This window comes from Macaca thibetana, chromosome 17 (genome assembly GCF_024542745.1).
Source record: "Macaca thibetana thibetana isolate TM-01 chromosome 17, ASM2454274v1, whole genome shotgun sequence".
Taxonomy (NCBI): Eukaryota; Metazoa; Chordata; class Mammalia; order Primates; family Cercopithecidae; genus Macaca; species Macaca thibetana.
The window spans coordinates 69,051,554-69,078,695 of record NC_065594.1 but is presented as its reverse complement, the minus strand read 5'-3'; the positions used below and the strand labels follow the sequence as shown (position 1 = coordinate 69,078,695).

The 27,142-nt window shown below is 34.7% G+C and overlaps 1 pseudogene across 1 annotated transcript; it reads left to right on the top strand.

Annotated features, from left to right (window-relative positions):
• Positions 1–8,161: 8,161 nt before the first annotated feature.
• LOC126940277 (60S ribosomal protein L26-like) lies at positions 8,162–14,163 on the top strand (annotated as a pseudogene). The gene is made up of 2 exons (XR_007720691.1): positions 8,162–8,288; positions 13,755–14,163. The product of XR_007720691.1 is annotated as a 60S ribosomal protein L26-like (transcript).
• The last annotated feature ends 12,979 nt before the right edge of the window (positions 14,164–27,142 follow it).

The window sequence follows — 27,142 nt, the reverse complement described above, 5'->3', positions numbered from 1 at the left end:
TCAAATCATGATCGTTAGCATATCACCTCAAACACTTGTTATTTATTCATGGTAGGAACATTCAAAATTCTCTTTTAGCTATTTTGAAACATATAACACATTATTAACTGTAGTTACCCTATTGTGCAATAGAGCACCAGAAATTATTCCTCCTTTCTAACTGTAACTTTGTACCTGTTGACTAACATCCCTTCATCCCCCTTCCTCTCTGCTTCCCCACAGCCTCTCTACTTTTATGAGATCTTTTTTTTTTTTTTTTTTTAGATTTCACAAATAAGTGAGATTATATGGTATTTGGTCTTTCATGCTTGGATATTTTACTTAGCATAATGCCCTTTAGGTTCACCCATGTTGTCATCACAAGTGACAGAGTTTTATTCATTTTTTAGCGATGAAGAGTACTGCATCCACGTTCTACATTTTAAAAAATCAACTTATGTGTCCTTGCTGGATACTTAGGTTGACAACAATAAATATGGGAGTGCAGTGATCTCTTCAACACACTCATTTCATTTCCTTTGGCTATATATACAACAGTGGGATTGTTGAATCAGGTGGTAGTTCTCTTTTTAAGTTTTTAAGGAACATTCATACTGTTGCCAACGTTTAAATGAAATTCACAGTATAAACATCTACTGCTTATTTTCAGGTGTATATTTTAGAATGGTTTCTGAATGAAATGTAATTATAAAAAATTAAGGTAAACATTTGACAAATACATTTGCGACAAATTTTTTTTCCTGAACACTTTTTTTTTTTTTTTTTTTTGAGATGGAGTCTCGCTCTGTAGCCCAGGCTGGAGTGCAGTGGCCGGATCTCAGCTCACTGCAAGCTCCGCCTCCCGGGTTCACGCCATTCTCCGGCCTCAGCCTCCCGAGTAGCTGGGACTACAGGCGCTGCCACCTCGCCCGGCTATTTTTTGTATTTCTTAGTAGAGACGGGGTTTCACCGTGTTAGCCAGGATGGTCTCGATCTCCTGACCTCGTGATCCGCCCATCTCGGCCTCCCAAAGTGCTGGGATTACAGGCTTGAGCCACCGCGCCCTGGCTGAACACTTTCTAATAATGTACACTCTCAATTCAAGTGCATAGGTGACAGTACAATATAATTGTTGCCTATGCAGTTGAATGCAATATACTTTTCACCTATGTTCTTGAATTCAGAGTGTACATTATTAGACATTTGTCAATAAAATGTGACAAATTTTATGGTTTTAATCTATCAATAATTTGAATGTATTTTAATTTAACTAATTGATAAGCCTTTCTTTTTTTTGTTAACTATTGATTTTTGTATTTCTCTTTTTGGTTGTTAATACTTTGCTCTTAATGTATGAGATATTTGTGTTAATATTATCATTGACTTGCTTTCATGCTAGTTGCAAAACTTAAAAAATTATTGGCTTATTATTTTTAATTATTCTCTAGGCAAAAAGATGTTTCAAAAACAAAAAGTTGAAACAAAGATTAGATACATAATATTAATTTATAATACACACATATATGTGTATAATATATTAATGTGTGTGTATACATAATAAAATATTAATTTATAATACACACATATATGTGTATATGTACTATAAATTAATATATGTGTGTGTATACATATATATATATATATATATATGTGAATACTTTTCTTTTGAGACTCAGTCCTGCTTTTTCACCCAGGCTGGAGTGCAGTGGCATGATCAGAGTTCACTGCAAGCTCAACCTCCTGGGTTCAAGCAATCCTCTCACCTCAGCCTCTCAAGTAGCGGGAACAACAGGCACATGCCACCATGCTCAGCTAATTTTTAGTTTTATTTTTTTGTAGAAATGGCATCCTGCTATGTTGTCCAGGCTGGTCTCAAACTCCTGGGCTCAAGTCATCTGTCTACCTTGGCCTCCCAAAGTCTTGGGATTATAGGCGTGAGCCACAGCACCCTGCCAATACATATGTTCTTATTTTTGATATTTTATTTCTTGATTCACCTCAAATACAATATGGGGTATACTGTGTGAAAATGTTTTTACATTAGCTTTCAATCAAATAACTCATAATTTAAGCCAATATCAGAAATTAATTTATTTAATATTTTCACAAATGTATGCTACTAATTTTATCATACAAGAAATTATGATAAAATGTGTCAAATATATCAAGGCAATATATTTTAATTTTTTTCATTTCATTTAATCTTTCAATATCTGCGTTCAAAAATTTACTCGCATTTTTAAATCCCCTGGCTAGTCTTAAATTATGCCAGATTAAATATAAGACTTTATTTTGTTTATATAGAGATTATACAAATGCACAATTTAATATCCATTATGATATTTGGTATTTCTATTTACTATTTTTTTCTAAATCAGTATTTACATATGTATATAAAGTTACATTTACATATTTTAAATATTTGTTTTATTCCTGGTATAAATTGAAAAGTGTTCTGAAGTATTAGATTAACGTCATATCTATTATTGACATTCAGGCATTTTTGTGAAATCCTCTATTTAACTACTTTAATGAGTACATTTATTTCACAATTGTCACTTAATATTTAGTGGATCATAGTCTTATAACATTCATATGAATTACTTCCCTAGTAGCTATAACTTCATCATTATTTCTGTGTTGTGTTGTATTGACTAGGGTGCGCAGTACTTTTCAGATAATCTTGGCTTCTAAACTTGTGACTTCAAATTCTTATATTCATTTATGTCTCAGGCCTTTGCTCATCCTGCTTTTGTTTCACTCACTTGCTTTTGTCTTTAACAATTATGAAGCATTTTAATCACTATACTTTGCCAGGATCGATGAAGTAGTTTCCTAAGTGATTATTTTTTTGTTTGACTCTTTTAGGAAAGCGTTTTCTCTATGATTTTCTGAAGTGTCAAATTTGAAGAATCTAGCCCTTCATACTTCTTTTACATTATTTTTCTCCACTCAGCTTTCACTCTTTTCAGTGAATGAGTTCAAAAGTTCGCTACTGAACTGCTTGTCTTCTATAAACAACAGATTTTCTAGTACATCCATGACTTGGTTTGTATTTTCTTTTTAGTAAGACTTGTCACCTTTTCTACAGTAAGCATGTTCAATTCATCCTTCTCCTTCAAGATAAAAAGTTAATGAGTCATAATGCCCCAAGTGAGTCTTGGGGTATTTACAAAAGAATGTTAACACATTACGGAAAGTCCAAGGTTAAATGTATGCACAGTTTCATCGGGTAAACAGGCTAGGGACATTTTGATGGGAACACACCATAGGAGGTTAGGATAGTCAGGTAGAAGGGTCATAAAAAAGAGGTAGACAAAATAAAATATGAGAGCATTCCTCATACCTGCTTCATCCCCAGGAAATAAGAAGTGTATATAGATCTTGGTCCCCAGGAAAGAAGCAGCTGGTAAGAACAAGGGCAGAAAATGTGTCACTGAAGTTCTATGAGGGTGAATTAAGAGATTCCCGGTAACCACCTGATCTTGTCAGCAGTAGCAAGCAGCCTGGTTGCCTTACCTAGGAGTTCAGGAAGCCTGCTATTTTAAAATTCTGCTGATGCATTTGGGAACTTGGTAGTTGTTTCAAGAGGTACATGTTTTCTTAAGAACACTACTGATACCCAGTGTGTCCTGCAGATAAAATGACTGCTTCAGCAGCTCTGGGAGAGCAATAGCCTGCAGACTGCTGGGCACTCATGAAGATAACCTATGAGGGACTGGCTGGTAGGGAAGCACTGCCTGGAGGGACTCCTGTGTGGAGCCATACATGAAGAAAGATGCAGAAAGAAAAAACAACGTTCCAAACACAAACAAGAAATAAAACTATTACCTTAGGATTCCACAACTATTTTGCTATGAGTTCAGTAGCACTATCTTACAAATATCCACCGTTTTAGAAATAAAAAGCATTCTACTAAAATAAATGTACATTAAAAAATTAATCTCGTTCCACTGTATGTAATAATAGCATATATTCATAAATACTATTTTATTAGATACCATATAAAAATGAAATCCATAGCAATAAGGAAGAAAAATTGTGTTTTTTTTTTTTTTTCCCAGACAAAATGTTGCTTTTCAGTATCTGTGTCCTTGAGAAATGATACTTTGACATGGGCATTGGAGAAAAATAGATAAGTAGATGTTTAATACACGGATATTTCAAGGTTTTTGTTTTGTTTCGTTAATTTTGTTGTTTACAGTGTGTTAGGTACAATATCTCCTTTTTCTTTTTTTAACTAGACAGATTTCACTATGTGAAAATTTTGCCTAGGATAAAATTAGTTTCTTCTCTTATCATCTCTACCTAGAAATTAATTTGTAAGGCAAAAAAAAAAAATTATCAGGCTCTTTGGTGAATACTAACAGTTCCTTGCAACTTATATTTTTTATTTTTTATTTTTTATTTATTTATTTTTTTTTTTTGAGACGGAGTCTTGCTCTGTCGCCCAGGCTGGAGTGCCGTGGCCGGATCTCAGCTCACTGCAAGCTCCGCCTCCCAGGTTCACGCCATTCTCCCGCCTCAGCCTCCCGAGTAGCTGGGACTACAGGCGCCCGCCACTTCGCCCGGCTAGTTTTTTGTATTTTTTTTTTTAGTGGAGACGGGGTTTCACCGTGTTAGCCAGGATGGTCTCGATCTCCTGACCTCGTGATCCACCCGTCTCGGCCTCCCAAAGTGCTGGGATTACAGGCTTGAGCCACCGCGCCCGGCCAACTTATATTTTTTAAAGATTCAGTAATGGTTCATATTATTTCTACACATTTCAATCTGATTGGCTGCACCATTTATAAAAAGTCTAATAATTTATTATTATTTTCAGAGACTTTAGTTCTTTTTCTATTTCTTTTTTTAATGCTCAAAGATCCCTGTCAAATGTTACATTCACCTTCCAATTCAGATCACCTATGGCCAAGAGTGTGTAAGGCTTCAGGACCCTGGTTATCCCCTATAGTTTTATACAAAATTGGTTTTTGTTTTGTTTTGTTTTTACCACAAAATAGGAATGTGAATGTAAGCTCTGTAATTTTGATGTGCTTAAACACTGAAAGATAAGATTACAGCGCTTGAGGAGATTTTTGTCTTTTAACCAGTCACTGTCAAAATGAAATCTCACAGTGTGTAGCCTCAAGGAAATAAAATTTCTATCATGGAAAACAGACATTCACTATATGCAATGACAGGGAGGCCCACCATGGGGAAGGTGTGAGCCATGCAGACTTTCAGGGTATGCAAGTTAATAAAAATCTGTATTTTCTCACCTTGAGTCATGTTATTTTTCTAGAGATAGATGAATTGAATAAAGTTTTGGACAAACTTCTGAGGCCAGCTCATTTGTTTGGAGAATTGCCCTCATCCTACTCTAGAGCTCGTGGTAGAGGAACAGAATTGTGCTCAAGGATCTATAGATATGTCTGATTGTGAGTGTTATGTGTGCCTTGGAACAGGTAACTGTCATATATATCTGTATCCTGAAAATGCTAAACTTCTATCCATATAAATAGCACAATATTTTTAAGTTTTCTTGATACAGCATATGGTACCTTCCAGATATAGCATAGGCAAGTGAAGGAATACACATTACAGGCCTCTTGGTGAATACAGCAAAATTAATTGGGATGTATGTTATGAACATGCACAAATGCAGAAGAAAAAGCAATTACTCAAACTCAACACAAGCTAAGAAGTCTTCATGAAAGCTTTGCAAAGCATAAAGCTTTTCTTCCACTAATAAAGGGTCTCTGATGGGATAGAAATAGTTACTTCATTAAAAATCATTTGCATTTGATATTCTTTATCAAATATTGATATTGATATTGAATATTGATACTTTGCCTATAGTTAGCATTTTACTTCTATGGAAAGAATAAATATTTCTATTATAGCATACGAGTCATACCAATTTCCATAAATTTTTTGTTTCAAACAACACAAATTTATTGTCTTATTATTCCGTAGGTCAGAAGTCCAAGCTGGGTCTCCATGGGCTACCATCAAGGTGTTGGGAGGGCCGTGTTCCCTTCTGGAGGCTCCAGGGAAGTATGTGTTTCCTACTCTTTCTGGCTTCTAGAGCCATATGTTACCTTGTCCTTAGAACTTGTCTTCTCTATTCAAAGTCATGATTATTGCATATTTAGAACATGTATTTCATAGTTATCTATGTTTTTTACTCACCTCAGCAGAGATTTTCTACTTTTATGTACTCTTGTTCTGAGTTCACCCAGACAATCCAGGATAACCTCTCCCTCTCAAGATCCATAGGCTCAGTTACATTTTCAATGTCTCCTTTGCCACATAAGACATCTTATTAACAGTTTCCGGGAATTAGGGAGTGGATATCCTGGAAGAGGGAGGAGGAGTTATTCTTCCTACCCCACTTCTCAGTAAGATTATTTCTAAATATGTGGTTCTTAATATTAAAAATTGTTAATGTGTCTTAAGCTGCTTCACGTTCATCTAGAATGATATAAAACATTTTCACTGATGTCTTTTTCCATCTCAATAGCTAATATTTTAATTCAAAATATGTAAAAGTTGGAATAAAATATGGGAAGATACTCTCATAAATTTAACTTTAAAAATTTAAATTATAATTCTAGTTAGAATATTGAATATCACCAGAAATCATTGCTTTGATACTAAAAAGTGTAAGTTGAATAAACTATAACAATTAATGTTTTAAAAACATTAGAGACCTAAAGGTGCAAAAAAAAGTAAGTTAAACAAATTCCAAAAAAAGGGATGAGCCCCACAAATGAAGAGATGTTTTTCTAATATGAGCCACAGTCCTACAGAGGGTGGAGGTGTGAATTCTTGTGGAATGGGTTAGTAATTAGCCAAATTGTAATTGCCTTGATGGGCTAGTTTGAGGAATTAGAATTCCCAAGAACTCCAGTCATAAAGTCTACTGTGAGGCAAGACCTAAACTTATGATGTAATGTTATGTGCTGTCTTGACACCTGATAAAGTCGGGGGTTGCTTAACGGCCTGATACGGTTTGGCTCTGTGTCCCCACCCAAATCTCATCTTGTAGCTCCCATAATTCCCATGTGTTGTAGAAGGGATCCAGTGGTAGATAATTGAATCATGAGGGTGGGTCTTTCCCATGCTGTTCTCATGATAGTGAATAAGTGTCACGAGATCTGATGGTTTTGAAATGGGAATTTTCCCGCACAAGCTCTCTTTGCCTGCTGCTATAGTGTAACACGTGATTTGCTCCTCCTTGCCTTCCACCATGATTGTGAGGCCTCTCCAGCCATGTGGAACTACAAGTCTATTAAATCTCTTTCCTTTGTAATTTGCCCAGTCTCGGGTATATCTTGATCAGCAGCATGAAAACGGACTAATACATGGCCTATTTGCAAGTGCAAGTTCATCTCCCACCTCTGCTCCTACACATATGGTCTGTTAGCCACCCAATCCTCCTTATCAATATTCCAGGTGTAGTTCTTGCTACCCTCAGTAGTGGTTTTCAATTCTCTGCCAACCTGTGGAACTATGTGGAGAAGCCAATTACATCCTGCCATGAGCACCAGTGGGCACCTCACCCACTTGATACTATAAAGTCTGCCTCCCACTTCTCCTGATTGTTAACTCTTTTCCCAAAAGCAACTCCTCTGTGGCCTTGAATGACATGCAGAGTTATCCTCTCTTGGGTGAGTATATATGATCAATAAACTGCTGTCAGTTTTGTCTGTCCAGCACTGGGTGATGTGTGGTCAAAGATTCTCATAACTCTAGGATGAGAATCCCTCTGTCACCAACAGGGTGAAGAGGAAGTGATCAAAGCACCCATCCACAGGGCCAACATGCATTCTAGGTGAACATACATCCTCAGTGAGGCAATACCACCCTGGAGGGGGTGAAAGCTGGTTCTTGTGGAGTAAAAGAAAATCCAACTCTTTTCATATATAAAACACAGATATGCACACAGTATATAAATAGATACACAGTTACATGTGGCATTAAAATGCCATGAAGGGCAATTAGGAAAAAAAATCTTAAAAAAATGAGAAACTCTTAATTAGTGTAGGATGGCATTACGCCAATAGCTTGAAGCAGGACAGAAGGACCACAAGAAACCTCCACCTCCCTGTATGGTTCACGAATCTCTCTTACAGTCAGCTAGAAATCAGCTGAAGTCTTGAGACACAGCAGAAGAACTGCAGACTTTCCAAGTTGAATGGGGCCATTCAGAAATGCATCAGTGGCCCTTAACAGACTGGAGAAGAGCAGAAAGGTTGAAAAATCTCCCACCAGGCACACAAAGCTGTCCTTGAGTGCACAGCTATTACAGCCCAACCAAACAGGTGAGTAGACACACTAGGAGAAATGCCCCTGACGGGCACAGGGCTCTACTCAATAAAAGCCATAATGATCTCAGAGAGAAATCCCCCTAGGTGTTCAGAGTCTTAAGGCAAAGCAGTGAAAGCATCGAAAGAATTTCCTAAAGTGGTGAAACCAGCAAAATAACTGAGGAGCAAAGTGACCTCAGCAGCAAACTAAAAGCCGGTGCTGGGCTGCAGCACAGAAAGAGGTCTCCTATAGCTAAGAAATCTGGTATTTGGATTGAACACGTTCTGATTCCACTCTCAAAACTTGTAAGCCATGGGCAACTACATCTAATTCATGTTACAACAAATCCCACATATTTGTTTTCTACCACTGCATAACGCTCTGTCACAACGGAAAAGCTTAAAGCAATACAGATTTATTACCTCTAAGTATAGGTGTCTGATCTGGTCCCACTTCATAAACAGCACCTTCTTGCTGTGTCCTCTGTCCTCAACAAGGTAGAAAGAGTGAGGGGTCTTCCGTAGACCTCTTTTATAAGGGCACTAATCTCACTCACAAGGGCTCTGCCCTCATTATCTAATCACCTCCCAGAGTTTCCACCTCCCATATCACCCCTTTGGGGGTTAGGATATCAACACATTAATTTTGGGGAGACATAAGCATTGGGTGCAGGTTAACTGAGTCCTCTTGTCAGGGTGTCACAAGTTGTCAGCCAGGGCTGAGCTCTCTTCTGAGGCTTGGAGTCCTATATCCAGCTAGCACAGTTTGGGCAGTATTCAGTTCCTTGAGGTTGTAGGACAGAGGTCCCTCTTTTCTTGTCAACTGACGTCCTGGGGCTGCTCTCAGCAACCACCAGCCTCCTGCAGTGCGTTACCCTGTAGTTCACAAAACTAACATAGTAGGTTATTTGTTCTAAGTGACTGTGAGAATCTTTCTCCCTTTGCATCTCTGACCCTTTGAAATTCTCTCATCTGAACAAATCAGACCCATCCAAGTTACTCCAAGTTACTCTCCCTTTTGATTATCTCGAAATCAACTGTTTTGACACCTTAATTGCATCTAAAACTTCCTTCAGTTTTGTGATATATTATACACTAATCACAAGAGTGATGCTCCGTCATATTTACAGTCCCACCCACACTCAAGGGCAGGGGCATATACACAACATGTGCACCTGGGGAGGGATCATGGGCGGTGGCTCACACCTGTAGTCCCAGCACTTTGGGAGGCCGAGGCAACCAGATCACCTGAGGTCAGGAGTTCAGGACCAGCCTGGCCAACGTGGTGAAACCCCATCTCTATGAAAAAAAAAAAAAATAGCTGGGTGTGGTGGCGGGTGCCTGTAATCCCAGCATTCGGGAGGCTGAGGCAGAAGAATAGCTTGAATCTGGAAGGCGGAGGTTGCAGTGAGGCTAGATCACGCCATTGCACACATCCCCATCTCAAAAAAAAAAGAATTCTGTATGGTAAATCTCATAACAAGCTCTTGTTCATGTAAATTTGACTTTTTCCTTCAACGTGGTGGTAGTCTTTCTTCAGGGGATACATTTTAATTGCATTAGGTGCTTCTCATGTTTTACATAAAATATCTAGAACAAAAAAACAAAGCAAAGTAAAGAAAATGAAAGAGTGCAATTCATAATCAATGGACAAAAGTCCCCAACAATGCTAATATAAAGAGACAGATAACCTAGATGTTGTGATTAGCAGCTAATGACTTAAAAACAGCAAGGTTAAATATATAAAGTTTGTCAATGGAAAATGTGGATGATGTACATGAAAAATGAGGGATTTCAGAAGAGAAATGGAAGGAATAGAGAGAACAAAAATATAACAACAGGATGAGTTGTCTTCTGCTTGGCATTGTGAATGTAATCTGTACCTAAGTGCCTAGAGTTATCTCAGCCTAGGCAGGTGCTCATCTTTCTCCTCCATGTCTACCTTCTCCACTCTTATTTCTTTTAAAAGAGTTATAGCAGCTAAAACAAAGGCTGAAATTACACATTTTCAGTACCAATAATCTATTGTTGATAGAAACTATTGTTGATAAACGTCAGGAGTCAATGGAACACATTCTTAAAACTATTCACATTTATCGAGAACTCACTATTCTATTTTCCATCTCAGATTGTACTCCCACTTTTCCCCCATTTTGTTCATCCAAGCTTACTGGACAGGGTTATAAACTGTGTTCCACATAGTAGCAAGTATTCTATTGGCAATCATTTAATATATCATAGCATTAAGGATAAACCCTATTTCTCATGTTCAAATAGATTTTCTAAACATTCTGCTTCCATAGAAAAACAAATCTCAATAAAATTAGGTCTCAGTTTAATTTTATAAAGTTAATTATTAGTGATATAAGCCCCCATTAATAGGTCTTACCCAATCCAGACTTGTGTGTGTCTGGTTCCCTATATAATTGATACAGGTTTGTCATATATGAGAAGATCTATTAACTTCCTGAAAACTTTCTAAGTGGAAGTTTTCAATTCAAACACTCTGAAGTGTCTTACTTTCCAGTGAGTCATAAGATACATTAAACTATTTCATCATGAGCCAACAGCTACAAAATTTACAAAGCATAAATAAAAGTCAGAACTAAATATAAACATTTCTGCCATTTACACTCTAAATATAAATTCCTTACACATTACTGTTCTCAAGGGTAATAGACAATTCATAAACCCAGAACTAACTGCAAATTCTGTTAATACTCCTGTTGCCAATTGAGTTTTAATAGTCTCTGGGGAAGAAATGCAAACAGAAAAAAAAATAAAGACAAAAAAATAGAAAACACCTTTGTTTCAGTTCGCTGAATCGTGACTTAAACCAATACCAGTTTTCAGAATCTAATATCTAAGGTGTCATTTAGGGGAAAAATTCTATTAAATATTTTATAATCCTATTATTTACAAAATTAGTGTTGTTGCTATATAAATGACTTCAAATAAAAATGTAATTACCATAAGAAAAAAAATCTAGGATATCCAGTATCTTATGGTGCTATTGCTTCCCATGCTGTGCTCTGTGTGGAAAAGCAGTAAGTTATCTGTCATGGTAATAAGAACCTATGAGTCAGCTGTTCATCTAAAGTGTGAACACACATTTTATCTTGATAACTGAGTTAAAATGTGAGATAATTCATCTATTAAGAAAATAAAGCACAGAGACGTTGAGCAATTTTCCCCAAATCACACAGTAAGTAGAGCCGAGATCCAGCCTGCCCCGAGAGGCTGCACTTCCAATCACACATTCTCTCACCAGAGCCCTTCTCTCTTTGGATGAATGAAAGTGTTCAACTCTGACCTTTCAATGAAGGATGTAAAATGGGACATCAAAGATTTTTCCAGCCAAAAGAGATTTCAGTATTTTATTCGGCAAATATTTTTGAAGCACCCATTATGTTTGAGGCACTGTTCTAGATGTTGGGAATGTATCAGTGAACAAAACAAACAAATAAACAAAGACACAGACCAAAAAAATTCCTGTCTTTCATTAGGTAATAATTTAGAAGGGAGACTGACAAATAAACAAAAATAATAAGTATTATGATACTATATAAAAATTCCTATGGATAAAGAGATAATGAAAAAGGAGATCTACAGTTCTCGAGAAATTATTTTAATTTTAGTGTGGTGGTGGCAGTTTGGGGGATCAGGCCAAGTCTCATGAATATGGTGATATTTGATCATAAACTTCTACTATGTCTCAGTTTAATATCTTGACCCCTTATTGGCTAAGAACAGGACGGTCTGTCTCTTATTTTTATTAGCAATGACAACAAAACTTGGACCAGTTGGAAAATATCTAGAGGGGAGGAAAAGAGAACAAAATTTTATTATATTATATTCCGTCCACCTATTCTACTAGCATTCTTACTGTGAAAAAAAATCATATCTGAAATCAGCCAGAGAACCTCTCTGTATGCCATCTGGGAATAAAAGGGTTAGTTACCACAGCTTGAATCTGGTAACAAGTCATAAGGATGTGAGCGTCCCCGTCTGGTGAGTTAGAGTGCTCCCAGTACAGAGAACTAATAATTTTTAGAAATAACATCAGGAAGTATGGTTGAATGCTTTCTGTGACATTCTCCAAAGTAAATATATTTTCTCCTTATCGTCACCTCAAGCCGAGTGACTGACAGGACTTCCCCATACATTATATTATTTTTTTCTTCCATATATTCCAAATTATGTTCTAACTTCTTGAATTGCACATTATTACCAAAGTGAAAAGAGAAAATGTGCAATAATTTTTAAATGATACATTTAAAAACTTTACTGACACCTTGCACCCAATGGAATTGTTACTAAAATATCTCTAAGTAAAAGTAGTTGGAAATAATTCATTACATATTATAATCAAGACATCAAATATTGGTATGTTTAGGCTACACATTAAAATGTGACTAGAATGAGGACCTAATGTACCTAGATTTGTCATACAGAAACCTGAACAATAATATAATACTAAATGTTAATAAAAAGTGGTGTCCACATAAATATTTTCTCCTTTTTAATATACAAGTGTGACTGTTTTGCATAACAATAGACAAACAGGACTAACTTGGTTCTTAATCTGGGAATAAATAATTGGACAAATCTGCTTAACAATGAGGTGAGTTCAGCTCATCTCCGTTCGAATGAGGGACGAATTTTGGCAGTTGAAATTACTATAATGCAAAACAAAGGCAAGCTTACCTTCATTCTAGAATAGTAAAATTTCAGTGTGTCATGGAGAATTAATGCTGCTGTAGTGTGGTGTCCCCTGTTCATCGGAGGAGCAAGGAGCCTCAGGAATTCAAAGCAAGCCTTGGCTGAAGTGATTACAGTGGGACTTAGGACAGACCCAGGAGCCCCCTTCTAGACCTGAATTAACATATATGTTAGATAAAAGATTAAAAGAAGATGAGCATGTCTTTGAAAAAAGTTGAAATAATATATTTTATAAATTGATTAAAATTTATACAAATTTATCTGAAAAGATAAAACATGTTTCTTGAACTATAGTAAATTTAAAAATATGTTATTCTTGTTCTAAATAATATAAATTATTACACGGAAAGCATGGCCAGACTTGTCTGACCAATAAAATGATAAAGAGTGGAATGAAGTGATTCTCTGTGTCTCTCTTCTGCCTCTGTGTGTGTGTGTGTGTGTGTGTGTGTGTGTGTGAGAGAGACAGAGAGAGAGAGAAAGAGAAAAAAAGAAAGACAATACTACAAATCAGTTTGTTCATAGTATTAAAGTTGTGAATGCCAAATGACTTCAAAAACATAAGAAGAAATTGCCAGTGTTTTTATTTAATCACATGAAAGGAAAACCATGTACAGGGACCCTAACATGTATACGGTCTGTATATCACATTTCTTTATAGATTTAGAAATCTACACATCTTCAGCTCCACAATTAATGATGCCAAATAGAACATTTTGGATTTCACTGACCTGGATAAACTGGATTCTTTGATATTAGACTTAGCATTCCAGAAGTACAACGTGCGATCCATGCCCATCCGAAAGGATGATGAAGTTCAGGTTGTACGAGGACACTATAAAGGTCAGCAAATTGGCAAAGTAGTCCAGGTTTACAGGAAGAAGTATGTTATCTACATTGAACGGTGCAGCGGGAAAAGGCTAATGGCACAACGGTCCACGTAGGCATTCACCCCAGCAAGGTGGTTATCACTAGGCTAAAACTGGACAAAGACCGCAAAAAGATCCTTGAACGGAAAGCCAAATCTCGCCAAGTAGGAAAGGAAAAGGGCAAATACAAGGAAGAAACAATTGAGAAGATGCAGGAATAAAGTAATCTTATATAAAAGCTTTGATTAAAACTTGAAGCAAAAAAAAAAAAAAAAAAAAAAAAAAAAAAAAAAAAAAAAAAAAGATTTAAAAAAATCTATTTTTTCAAACATATACAGAATATTTAATACATTAGGAAGCTTTCTTCAAGGAGCTAAATTGAAGAAATCTGCCATTGAAGAAGGATTTATAGTATCTGCTTTGAATAAACGCAAAAGTGGACATTTGTAATATTTCATATTGATAAGTAGTCCAATGTAATTCACTATACTTTAATCCAAAATATTGCATTATTTTTCCAATAATTGATTGTAATAGTTTTCTTAAATATAACTTTGCAAAATTTTCAATGTTAAATAATTAAAGTAAAATATTTGCTAAATGTTTTGTATAAATTTTACTGGAAACACTTCACAAATTTAATTTCACTTTAATTTATAAAATACAAGATATTATTTCAACTTTTTTCAAAGACATGCTCATCTTTTTTTAATCTGTAAAAAGCAAAATTTAAAAGAAAATATGATATTTCTATATAACCAGAAATGGAATTAGGAATGAAAAGAAACTTCTGGTAGATTTGACAAGTGTGATAACGTTTATGTGCCCAGTTTACTGAGTAATTCAACTCCCAGGAATTCATCCACAAATAAACTTTCACAAACATGCATTTTTATATTTTCTAGAATGATTGTGGCATTTGTTTCTAGGAATATGGCAAAACCTATGTACCCACATGATGCTAGTTAATTATGTTACTGAAGTATACCCCCCTCAAAAAATCCACCACTAACTGATATTAAAAATAGATTATATACATACATACACACATGCATGCTGAAGTAAGAGCACATCCAGAATTTTTGAAAAATGATTTTCAGAGTTTACTTCTCATACTGTTGGAAGCTGGTGCCCCTTTTTTTTAAAAGAGTAATTATGTAACAAGTTAGTGTTGTTAAAGAAAATAGTTCATATTGTCTTGAGTTTGCATTGACGGGGATTTATTTGGTTATATTTTAGTCTGTCTGCATGGTAGGAATGGACATGAATTAATTTGTGAGTTCTGAGGTTTTAGTTTCAATAATATATTTTTATAGTGTGTATCTAATCGTTCTTGACAGCTTTTGTAAGAAGACCTCACACACATTATGTTCAGTAAGTCTATTAAAGAAAGCCATGATGAAGTAAACTAGACAAGCTTTACTTTCCTCTCTTAAATACCAACAAAACTGAAAAAAAATTAAAACAGTTCTTTTTAGACTGCACCATTGGGTAGCACATGATTATAGTCCCTGTTAAAATGTTTTGATTCATCAAAATAACCTCACTTTATGTAACATGTTTATTTTGCCATTTATTTAATTTTATAAAATATCTTTTTATATTTGACAAGAATCAGATCACTAAATAAATGTAAATTGTATTTTATAATTTTTATTATTATAACCTCTAGGTAATCTGTCATGTTCAAAGGTAACATTCTTTTCTAAATTGAACATTATATTATGCATTCTATAATTTTGCTGAAAATAATAATAAGGTATCTACAAGTGGAGTGCTATACATATTGTTGTGTGAAGACAACCACTATTACGCTGCTAGTAGAAATTTAAATGAACTGTCTTATTTTTGTCTCTTGACATCCGTGACAATCTAATAACTGATTAATATTCTATCTTGGGAAATTTGTACGTTGACTGCAGTTTCTAAAAGTTTATATGAACATAACTAAAGCAATAATGAGCCTGATGTAAATCAATTCGGTGAGAGCTTTAATTTTCCTCTAATAACCTTAAAATGTCAACATAGATTGTGTAATATATTATAGGAGTATCCACAAGCAACCCTAAATTTGATGAATCTCAAAATTTTAATGATCTCAACTGTGTTTAACATCTTGAAGAATATTGGGTTTTATTTATAGCTTAATAATAACTTTGAAATGAAGAAAATTCTGAACTGTACATACTGCTACTTTTTTTTCAATTTAAATGGAAAAATGTGTGTGCCATATTTATGGCATATTTTCTCACTCCAATTTCAACACCAGAATGTGCTTATGAAACATTGTATTTGCCGGAATATAAAATAGCTATCCAAGATCATCTTGAATTGCTATCATATAAATGGTAGAATATAGGTATTTCTTAACCTCCCTTGAAATGGGATAAATGACAAATGTTTGGCTCATGTATAAAAAATTTAATCACATTAATTTTCTATATGGACACTATTTTATATAATAAAATTCAATGTCAGTGCTGCCCTTGCTAGTTATATGGAGAAATACAAGCACTATAATTAGCAATGAGTTTATTTTCTAGCATAGTAGGCAGAAATCTAGCCCCCCGCAGGAAGATAAAAATGGAAAAGCAAATTAAAATGGATTTGAGCCAGGACATTGCTAGATCAATACCTGGCACTCATAGACCTGCTTAGCAAAAGTTCCCTGGCTATTCAGCAATCCTGTTACTCCAACCAAATGATCAAATGCTACCTATGCATATTTTCTGAGAAGGCAAAGAATAAAATCAAAAAGGACAAAGACTAAGAGTAACTCTCAAGAATTACTCATATTAACATATCTAGAAGCAACTTTGCTATCAATCTTATTATTACATATCTCCCTAACTACATATATAATAGATATACATATATATCTATATTTATATATGCTGAACAGAACTTACAAAATTGAAAAAAAATAAAACTGTTTTTTAGACTTTGCCAATTAGGTAGCACATGGTTATAATCCTTGTCAAAATATTTATATTATTTACATATGTATATATATAAAAATTAGAAGTACTTTACAAGAGCATTTATTTGTACATCTTCAATGGAGATTTTTGTTTCTGAAACTCCATTTAACTCCTGTATGAATATGCTTCAGCTATGGATAGGTATGACACTGCCCCCAGCATTAAGTGTGGCCCTGGTTGGCCTATTACATAGTGTCTCATTCCGTTTTCCATATTGATTGGTTCAGCTTTGGACAGCATATCTAACTAAAATCTTCAATGCACATAATTTTCCTGTCCACAGTGAAAGGTACAGTGTTATGTGTATGAAAATAAGCTCATCTATCCATTATTTTTAATAGCCAAAAAGTACATATTGATAATGTACGACAATAGACAAAAAGTATATATTTATTATGTACCACAGGATGTTTCAAAATATGTATACATTGTGGAAATATGCAAACATTGTGCCAATTTGAGCTAATCAACATTATGAATTGCCTCACTTGTTTGTCATTTTTTTTTTTTTTGGTGAGAACACATAATATATTCTCAGCAATTTTCAGTAATACCATATGTAATTAGCTGTAGTCACCATGTTGTACAGTAGAACTCCTGAACCTATTCTTTCTATTTGAAATTTTTTATCCATTGACCAATATCCCAACCTCCCCACCCCATCCCCTATCCCCTGGTAACCACGAATCTACTCTCTGCTTCTACTAATTTGATTTTTTTTTTAGATTCCACATGTAAGTGAGATATTTTTCTTTCTTTCTATGGTTTATTTTTCTTAACATAATGTCCTCCAGGTTCACCCACCTTTTTGCAAATGAGAAGATTTTCTTCTTTTTTAAGGCTGAGTGCTATTCCCTTGTGTAAATATAACACATTTTCTTTTTTCATTCATCCATTGATGGACACTTAGGTTGATTCCACATCTCGGCAATTATTAATGATTCTGCAATAAACATAGGAGTGCAGATATCTCTTCACTCTGCTGATTTGTTAAAATATATAGCCAGTAGTGGGATTGCTGGGTCATATGATAGTTCTACTTTTAATTATTTGAGGAACTTCCATACTTTTCCATAATGGCTGTACAGTAGTTCTCTCTTTCTCATGGTTTCACTTTTTTGGTCAACCATGGTGTAAAAGTATTATAGACAGTAATATATTTTGAGACAGTGAGAGTCCATATGCATATAGCTTTTATTATAGCATATTGTAATCATTGTTCTATTTTATTATTTATTGCTATTAATCTTTTATTACACCTAATTCCTGAGTTAAACTTTATTATGGATTTGTATGTATAGGGACAAACATAATATGCATCTGTGGTTTCAGGGATCGACTGGGGTTCTTGAAATTTATGCTTTTAGAATAAAGGGGGGCTACTGTACTAAGTTACATTCCCACCAATAGTGTTCACATCCTCACCAACACTTATCTCTTGTCTTTTTAATAATAGCTATTCATTAATGTTTTAATGAAAGAAAATCTCTCTCCTCACTTTATGGGCAGTTATGAGAGATCCTATAGCTGTAATTGAACATAAAGGCAAAGAGGAAAGAGAGATGTAAAAAAAAGTTGGGAAAATTAGCAATATCACTGTTGGCTGGATAAAACTTATTGTATCGTTTCTAGCCTTCTCTACTTCTGAACTTTTCAGTTACATGAGCTAGTACATTACCTTTATTCTTAGCCAGTTGGAGTAGGGTTTCTAAAAAATGTACCAGAATAATATGTATGCCATGCCCTTGCTGAGTAATACCAGCAAGAAAATCATTATGAACACCTAATGCATATTTTGTGGGCTTCTTCATCTTTTCAAGGCCCCATTCAATATTGAGAATGACTAGCGAGAATCCTATAACCTGTAATTTTCAGACCAAATTATCTCATTTACAGCAGTAGATTATATGCCTCTTTCCAGCATCTACGCATTGCTTCTAGAACTGAGACCTGCATTCTTCTGAGATGCTTCTTTAGGTGCCTTATATGGACATTCTCTTGTTAAATTATTTGACTTGGGGAGGTAGACTTCTGCAACACTCCACCCAGTTAGAAAAAACAAAAACAAAAACTGGTTTCTTGACTCTAATAGATTTTTGGGTTCATTTTCATATTCATCTGTTGTTCAGGTCTTGTCACAGCTTAAAATATTGTGAGATTTTAAAATTCTTTAACACTTTAGCCTGATTTACCCTCTATAGTTCTACATGTCTGCTAATTATGTGGGTAGAATTGGACATTGAACTTGAATTTGACAGTGTCAGAGAATTGCTTTCTCAAAAGGAATGAGAAAGTGGCATATGATATTAGAAAAATTAATTGTGGTGTAGATTTTTCAGAACCTTACATAAATCTACTGATTTTTTCTCATTTCAGCTTTAATCCATGAGTTCTGGTATTACCTATATGGAAGTGTCATAGTGGGAGCCAAGAAAAGTGATGGGCAATTATTAGATTTAAATTTTTATATCGTTGAGCTAGTGTTAAGAAAGGAACATTGTGAGAAGAATTACAATTAAATGTCTGTCTGGATTTTAGAAACTAGATTGATGTTTCCAAACTTAGGAAAAGTGGGCTAGAAAAAGAGGAATTGTACAGCAGAGAAGATATTATATTTAGGTATGATGAAAGGCCCTGGAAATGAAAGCTTCTAATCCAGAACGGCAGTGGTGTGTGTGTGTGTGTGTGTGTGTGTGTGTGTGTGTGTGTGTGTGTCTGAGAGACCAATTCAGAGAAAGAGGCAGAGAGACCTCCAGAAACAGACAGAGGCGGACAGAAAGACAGACAATAGATACTTAAGCACTCCATTTAAGTTAAATATTCATCAGTAAGTAGAAGGGGCCTGTATTTCACTCTCTTAGTGAAGTGAAGGAGGGAATCTCATACGATAACTTGTTCCTTAGCCCAACATGAATGTAGAAATAACAGCATACGTTATGTAGTCATAATAAGTCAGAGAGAGCCCTTAGGTTTTTCTCTGAAACTAAATGCACAAAAGAGCATCTGTGAGGGATATGGAAGAGTTTGTTGATGGCCTAAAGATAACAAACAAAGAAACAAACCCGTTTAACTATGAAGAGTACATGGCAGTCACTATAAAACAGCAGATTTCACTGGGCGCGGGGTGGCTCACGCCTGTAATCGCAACACTTTGGGAGGCTGAGGCGGGTGGATAACATGAGGTCGGGAGTTAGAGACCAGCCTGGGCACCATGGTGAAACCCCATCTCTAAAAAACTACAAAAATTAACCAGGCATGGTGGTGAGTGCCTGTAATCCCAGCTACTCGGCAGGCTGAGGTGGAAGAATTGCTTGGATCCTGGAGGCAAAGTTGCAGTAAACAGAGATCGCGCATCGCACTCCAGCATGGGCGACAGAGTGAGACTCCATCTCAAACAAAACAAAACAAACAAACAACAAAGAAAACAGATTTCAGGATTGTTCTTAGTCTCCAGGTCTCTCCATCCATCCATGATAATATTCATACGTAGGCTGGCTCCCTATGGTATATAAAAATACCAAAGAAAGAAAGAGAGTATCCAGCCCTCACATTACACCAGCTTTAGCAGAAAGTGGAAATCAAAAGAAAAAAAGAAAAGAGAAGCAAAAACCAGTGTACCAAAATTCTAAGCAAAGGCAGGCATTTGCTGTGCTGTCACTAGCATATGTGATTTGCCCAGCTCAAACCGAATCTCACGGGTGACTGTGAAAAATGAAATGCATTAAGCATGATAATCTCATTTTCCATGAAATACTTAGGAAAATTCCCATGGATAGACTTGAAAGATACCAACATAGCACTACTATTTTTTCACCTCTCTCATGCAAACAAATGCAATTAACACATTTTGACTGTTACTGTCTTAGTTCAATTCTGATTGCTGTGGACATATCCCATGTAAATACTTTAATGTAATTACAAAAAAAATGCATATACTCAAAAGTTGTTATAAGAAATATATCTAAAATTTTAATAATTGTAATATTACCACTGAATAACCTAGAGACATCTGTTCATTAAACCTGCCTAACATGACGTAAGAGAGATATGGCCGGGTTTCTGCATTGTCAATATGTTCTTAATCAAAAGCAGTAATAAATGGATCACCTTGTTGTTACCAATTGTTTCTGTGCCCATGTCTTCCTCCAAAATGAATGCGAGTATGGGAGAGGTAGAATAAGATGAATCTCCCAAGGAAAATAACTAAAAGTATATGAGTCATATATGAACATTCTTTAGTACTGTTTTATGTAAAGCATTACAAAACTGTAGGAGAACACTCAGCTGGTGCAAGTATCTTGGTGCTCAATAATATTTTACTTTAAAATTGTTCCAAGACTAGGACTAGGATAAAGAAAAGTCATCTGTTTCATCGAACATGTGTTCTGATGGAGTTTTCAAGAAATCGCAAGGTTCACAGAGCCTTTTGGAAGACATTAAAGAGAAATAGGAAATGAGAAACTGACTTATAATAAAGGATGAGAAAGGCAATATAGTGTAAGTGGAAAGACAGAGAACAGCACATTAATTAAGAAGCACTCACTGGTTTCCTGAGTCCAAATCTTTGCTCTATCCATTAATGGCCGTGTGACTTTGAGTCAGTTACTTTTACCTTCCTTTTTCATCCTTAAATGGTATGCAACAATAACTACCACTTAAGTTGGTTTGTAGGAAATTGTGTGGTAAACATGGGTAGTGGCTAGGATTGTGGTTGACACATAAGGTGGGTAAAAATATTTAGTATTAATATTTAAGTTAATGGGAATAAAAATCAGACAAATGTTTGTTTTGACTTTGCAGTTTACTAGAAGTGTATACCTAGTATAACTCATGTAATTTTTTTCATGCTTATTTTCCCAATTTGTAAAGTCTGGATAATAATATAATAGATATCTTCATTGCTTGATGCTTATATTGCAAATTTAGTCCATTACTTGAAAATTACACATAATCAGAATTACCCTAAAAAACTCAAATGTCTCTTGACATTCTCTAGACATGTATCAGTACATCCAAAATGCGATTTTCTCCTTCACTATCAAGAATTCAGGGCTGGGCGAGAAGAGGTTTAATTGACCCACAGTTCAGCATGGCTCGGGAGGTCTCAGAAAACTTACAATCATAGCATAAGTGGCAGCAAACACGTCCTTCTTCACATGGAGGCAACAAGGAGAAGTGCCTAGCAAAAAGGGTAAAGGACCCTCATAAAACCATCAGATCTCGTGAGAATTCACCCGCTATTATAAGAACAGCATGAGGGTAACTGTGCTTGTGATTAAATTACCTCCCGCTGGGTCCCTCCCACAACACGTGGGGATTATGGGAACTAAAATTCAAGATGAGATTTAGTTGGGGATACAGCCAAATCATATCATTAAGCAAGAAAAATCTAAAAAGTTTCAATCCATTGAGTCTTGAAGATAGTTTCCCACTTGCAGTAATAACTTCAGGATATGTTGGTGGAAAAAAAATAGAAGGAGAAAATATTAGCATATAGTAAAAAATAATTTTAATCTTGATTCATTGAAAATATTCCAAAAAGTAAAAACATGAGTCAGAAGTAGGTCAGTTATGAACAACAAAATCTCACTAAAAATTACTTAGCATAAAAAGTTCTTTTCTTATCAAGTTTAAGCAATAATTTCTTCATTAAATATATTTCAAGCAAAGTACATGTAGAAATAAATTATTTTCTCAAAAATAGAATGTAAATGATGGATTTTATCATAACACATTAGTATTTCACTGCATTACAAATATGTCATAACTAATAATACAATAATGACTGTATACACATATTATTGAAGACTGGTTTTTACTAATTTCTATGAAGAATTATTTTATACTAAGTTAGAGTGAAAAATATAAAATTTATTTAATAGAACTGCTACTAACTTGGTACATTTGCTGTTGTATACAATATATATTAAGCTATCCCCAGCACTTTGGGAGGCCGAGACCAGCGGATCACGAGGTCAGGAGATTGAGGCCATCCTGGCTAACACAGTGAAACCCTGTCTCTACTAAAAAATACAAAAAACTAGCCGGGCGAGGTGGCGGGCGCCTATAGTCCCAGCTACTCGGGAGGCTGAGGCAGGAGAATGGCGTAAACCCGGGAGGCGGAGCTTGCAGTGAGCTGAGATCCGGCCACTGCACTCCAGCCTGGGCGGCAGAGCGAGACTCCATCTCCAAAAAAGAAAAATAAATAAATAAAAATAAAAAGATATCCAATATTCACTGATATTTCAATTACATTGTATATATTGGGTTTATGTGTGAATGTATACTTAAAAGTACAAACATGTATTACCCGTGGAAAATTACTAGTTATTGACTCATACCATTTGACTATACCACCCTTTCTCTTCATCTCATTCATAGCATCTAGAAAAGGCAGTTTGCTCCAGCTCATGTTTTAACACAATTGGCACTTAGCTAATAGTGTTTCTTTCCATCTCAGGTTCTGGTACAATCCTAATTATAATATGCAGATGCATGTTCCTTTCAATTTCCTAGACTGCCAATTTCTTTATTCATCTCTAGTAAATCATTTTTTAATTTATGTAAGCACCCCTTCTCATGATTTTTGGACCTTATCAGCTGTATTTTTTATGTCCAACATAATTAATTTGCACATGGTTTGCTTTTATAATGTATAGTATGAAAAATACTATTTTAAAAGTCCTTTATATTGCATTTGGATCTTCAGTGAATTGGGTCTACTACTTTTTCTCAGTACTGTCAACTGTCCTTTTCTCTCTAACACACACACACACACACACACACACAACACACACACACTTAGAATAACAAAACATTTATTGAATTTGAAGTAGGTAGAAGTAGCTGGAGTAAGAACCACATTTTTTTTTCACTTACAATATTTCTGAGAACTTAATAACTTAATTACACGTAGGAAAGAGCATATATTTCACATACATTATCTATATATAGGTAATTTGAAAATATTGAACTAGTCGCTTCTAATGTCTTTCAACTAGTAGTCATTTATTAGAAAGCACAGTAGGCAAACAATGTTACTCCAGAAATACATAAATTTTTTTACAATAAACAGAGGTATTATTTTGTTTTTCTAATTTATAAATGTATAAATCTATTGAGCTGAGAATGCAAACCATAAATAATAGTAAAATTGATGGTGCTGTAAAATAAATGGTCAGTTGTGTTACATTTATAGACTAAGAAATCTTGAAATTAATATTTCTAGCATGAATATATGTCTAGAAGAATCTTTCTGATCTGTATTTATTTTCATAGTTCACCTATTTGTATACACATTGTGTAATAGCACATATATTCATTACAAGGTTTTGTTTGTATGTTTAGTATATTTAACCTGCCTTACTGTTATGCGTGTTATATTGATGAAACATAACATGTTTGTTTAAGCTTATATTGATTTTTAAATCAACACTGATTTTGAACAGAGCTTTCCTCACAAGCTTCAACTTAATTTATATTGATTTTTTTGACTTTGTTATGTACAGCAACCTGTATTTTTCCTATTATCGACCAAAGACATAAAATGTATTCAATATGTAATGTTATTTGCAATTTAACTGTAACTAATTTTTGATTTCCCAAATTAATTCTTAACATTTATATAAAATTACATTTTAGACAATTTTAAAATATTAGTATTTGCACTCTATTTATAGGTGCTGAACTTCTTCAGAAAGGGAGCCTGGAAGTCTGGCTAACTTTAAAAAAATATGGGGCTACACATTAACTCTATGAAGCTATGGATATAAATCAAGCTTTATTCCAAAATTAAATTTTAGATGTGATTTATAATTGATAATGAAGATAATACAACCAAAATTGCATCTCATTGCCCTCCACACATTTGAAAAACCCATATCCAGTTTTCTATAAAATTTCTACTTCATTGCTTAAGATAATCTGAAATTACCAATAAAAAGAGCTGGAGTCCAAGAGAGTTGCTAGTAAAAATATTATTTATTTATTTTTGTAACTTATTTGATCTGTTCAATCTGAGACAATTATTAGAAATTGTGTATATGTGAGAGAATTTGTTATATATTGAAGGATTAGTTAATTTAAAATGGTATTTGTCCTCTCAGGTTTTGCAGTTTAGTGGTAGAGATAAATGTAAACAATGTTTCATTTTATTAAGTAAAACAAAAATGTAAACTTTTAAGTGGGATAAATGCTGAGAGAAGAGTAAGTATATTTGTTGTTAAATAAATATCACATAAATGATTTGGTTTAGATCATGGGTTTAAATTCAGATGCTCAAATTCCAGAGAAATCTTCCTCCAGTACTGTCCTGTGTGGATCTCATTTTAAGTAGCTATTGATGAAGAAGAAAGAGGTGTTGATTCCAAATAGAGGAAATAACATGAAATACACTGCCGTGGGTATGGGTGTTTGTGCATGTACGTAGTCACTATGTTTTTAAAGGTAAAGAATGACTTGGAAGAGGCCAAAAATGAATGATGGGAGATTGATTTAAGAGTTATTTTTGCAAATCAGGTAAGAAATGGTGGTAACTTGGATATGGAGTGAAGTTGATAGAAATGAATGGTGTGTGTCTGTGTTTGTATACACATCCATGCCTGTGCATGGGTGAGTGTATGTATCAAAATAAGACAGAAAAACTGATCATTAGACATGCAAGGTGACTGAGAAAGAAAATTAAAATTTAATTGCTAAGGTTAAGGTTTGCCTAACTGAATATTTAGCAGTGCTGTTTACTGAACTGGAGAAAGTAAATAAACTTGAACAGGGATGATTATGAGTTTTGTCTCTGGAAATTCTTGGTTGGAAATTTGTTTGTTTGTTTTGAGACATTCAAGAGAGATATAAGTTCACAACCACTTATTTCACTATTGTAAGTTAGAAATTCCTGGAAAATCAAATGAATTTTTCCTTAAAAAGTGTAGAAATTTATTTGGCAGCAAAAAGTTGATTTAAACTATATGAGGCCCTATAGGATTTTTGTTGTTGTTTTTGTTGTGTATTTTGTAATTAAGCTGACTTAATGCAAATATTTACAAATTTGGGATTTTTCCATGTGACAGTTGTAATGTTTCATAACACCTCATGTATAGGTCCTTTTAAAATCCAAAAACTATTTTTTTTATGCACACAGAGCACCAATTGTTTCAGATAAAGGACATAATCCACATTGCATAACAGTTGTGTTTGCAGCTCTGGAGCGTTAAGTACAAAAGCAAGACTGTAGGAACAGACTTGTGATTTATGTGCCACAGGCAGGGAAGAGCACATGGAATAGCAAGAAAACAAGATTAAATATAAAGTATTGCAGAACCACAACCTCTAAAGCCTTATTAGAGAAGAATAACACTGCAGAGAAAATTAAAGGGTGTAGTCAGAGTGGCAAGAAAAGTATCGGTAAAGTGGAGTTTGTAAAAGAGAAATTAATTGTTGCAACATGAAGGGAATAGTTCATTTTTTAACTGGATTACTACGTTTTTGCTATTGAGCTGTAAGAGTTCCTTGTATATTTTGATTATTGAGCACTTAACAGATATATGGTTTGCAATATTTTCCTCTATTCTTTATGTTGCTTTTATATTCCATTAATTGCTTCTTTTTTTTGTTTAGTAAATTTTTATCTTCCTATAGTCCCACTTGTCCATTTTCACTTTTGTTATCTGTATTTTTGGTGTCATATCCAAGAAATTATTGCCAAGATCAGTATCATTAGCTTTTTGTTTTTGTTTTCCCCTGTGATTTCCAACACGTGTATGAAAAGATGGTCAACATCACTGTATTAGTCCATTTTCAAGTTACTGATAAAGATATATCAAAGACTGGGAAATTTACCAAAGAAAGAAGTTTGATGGACTCCCAGTTCCATGTGCTGAGGAGGCCTCACAATCATGGTGGAAGGTGAAAGGCACATCTCACATGGTGGCAGACAAGAGACGACAGCTTCTGCAGTTAAACTCCCCTTTATCAAACCATCAGAGGTCACAAGACTTGTTCACTATCATGATAATAGCATGGGAAAGATTGGCCCTTTTGATTCAATTATCTCCAATCAGATCTCTTTCACAATATGTGGGAATTATGCAAGCTAGCATAACTTAGATAATACTGCATTCAAGATGAGATTTGGATGGTGACACAGCCAAACTGTGTCAATCACTAATCATTAGGGAAATGCAAATCAAAACCACAACATCACCTTACACCTGTTAGGACGGTTATTACATATATGTAACATATATTTACATATATTTTAAATATATTTATATAGATCCAAATATATAAAAACATATATATT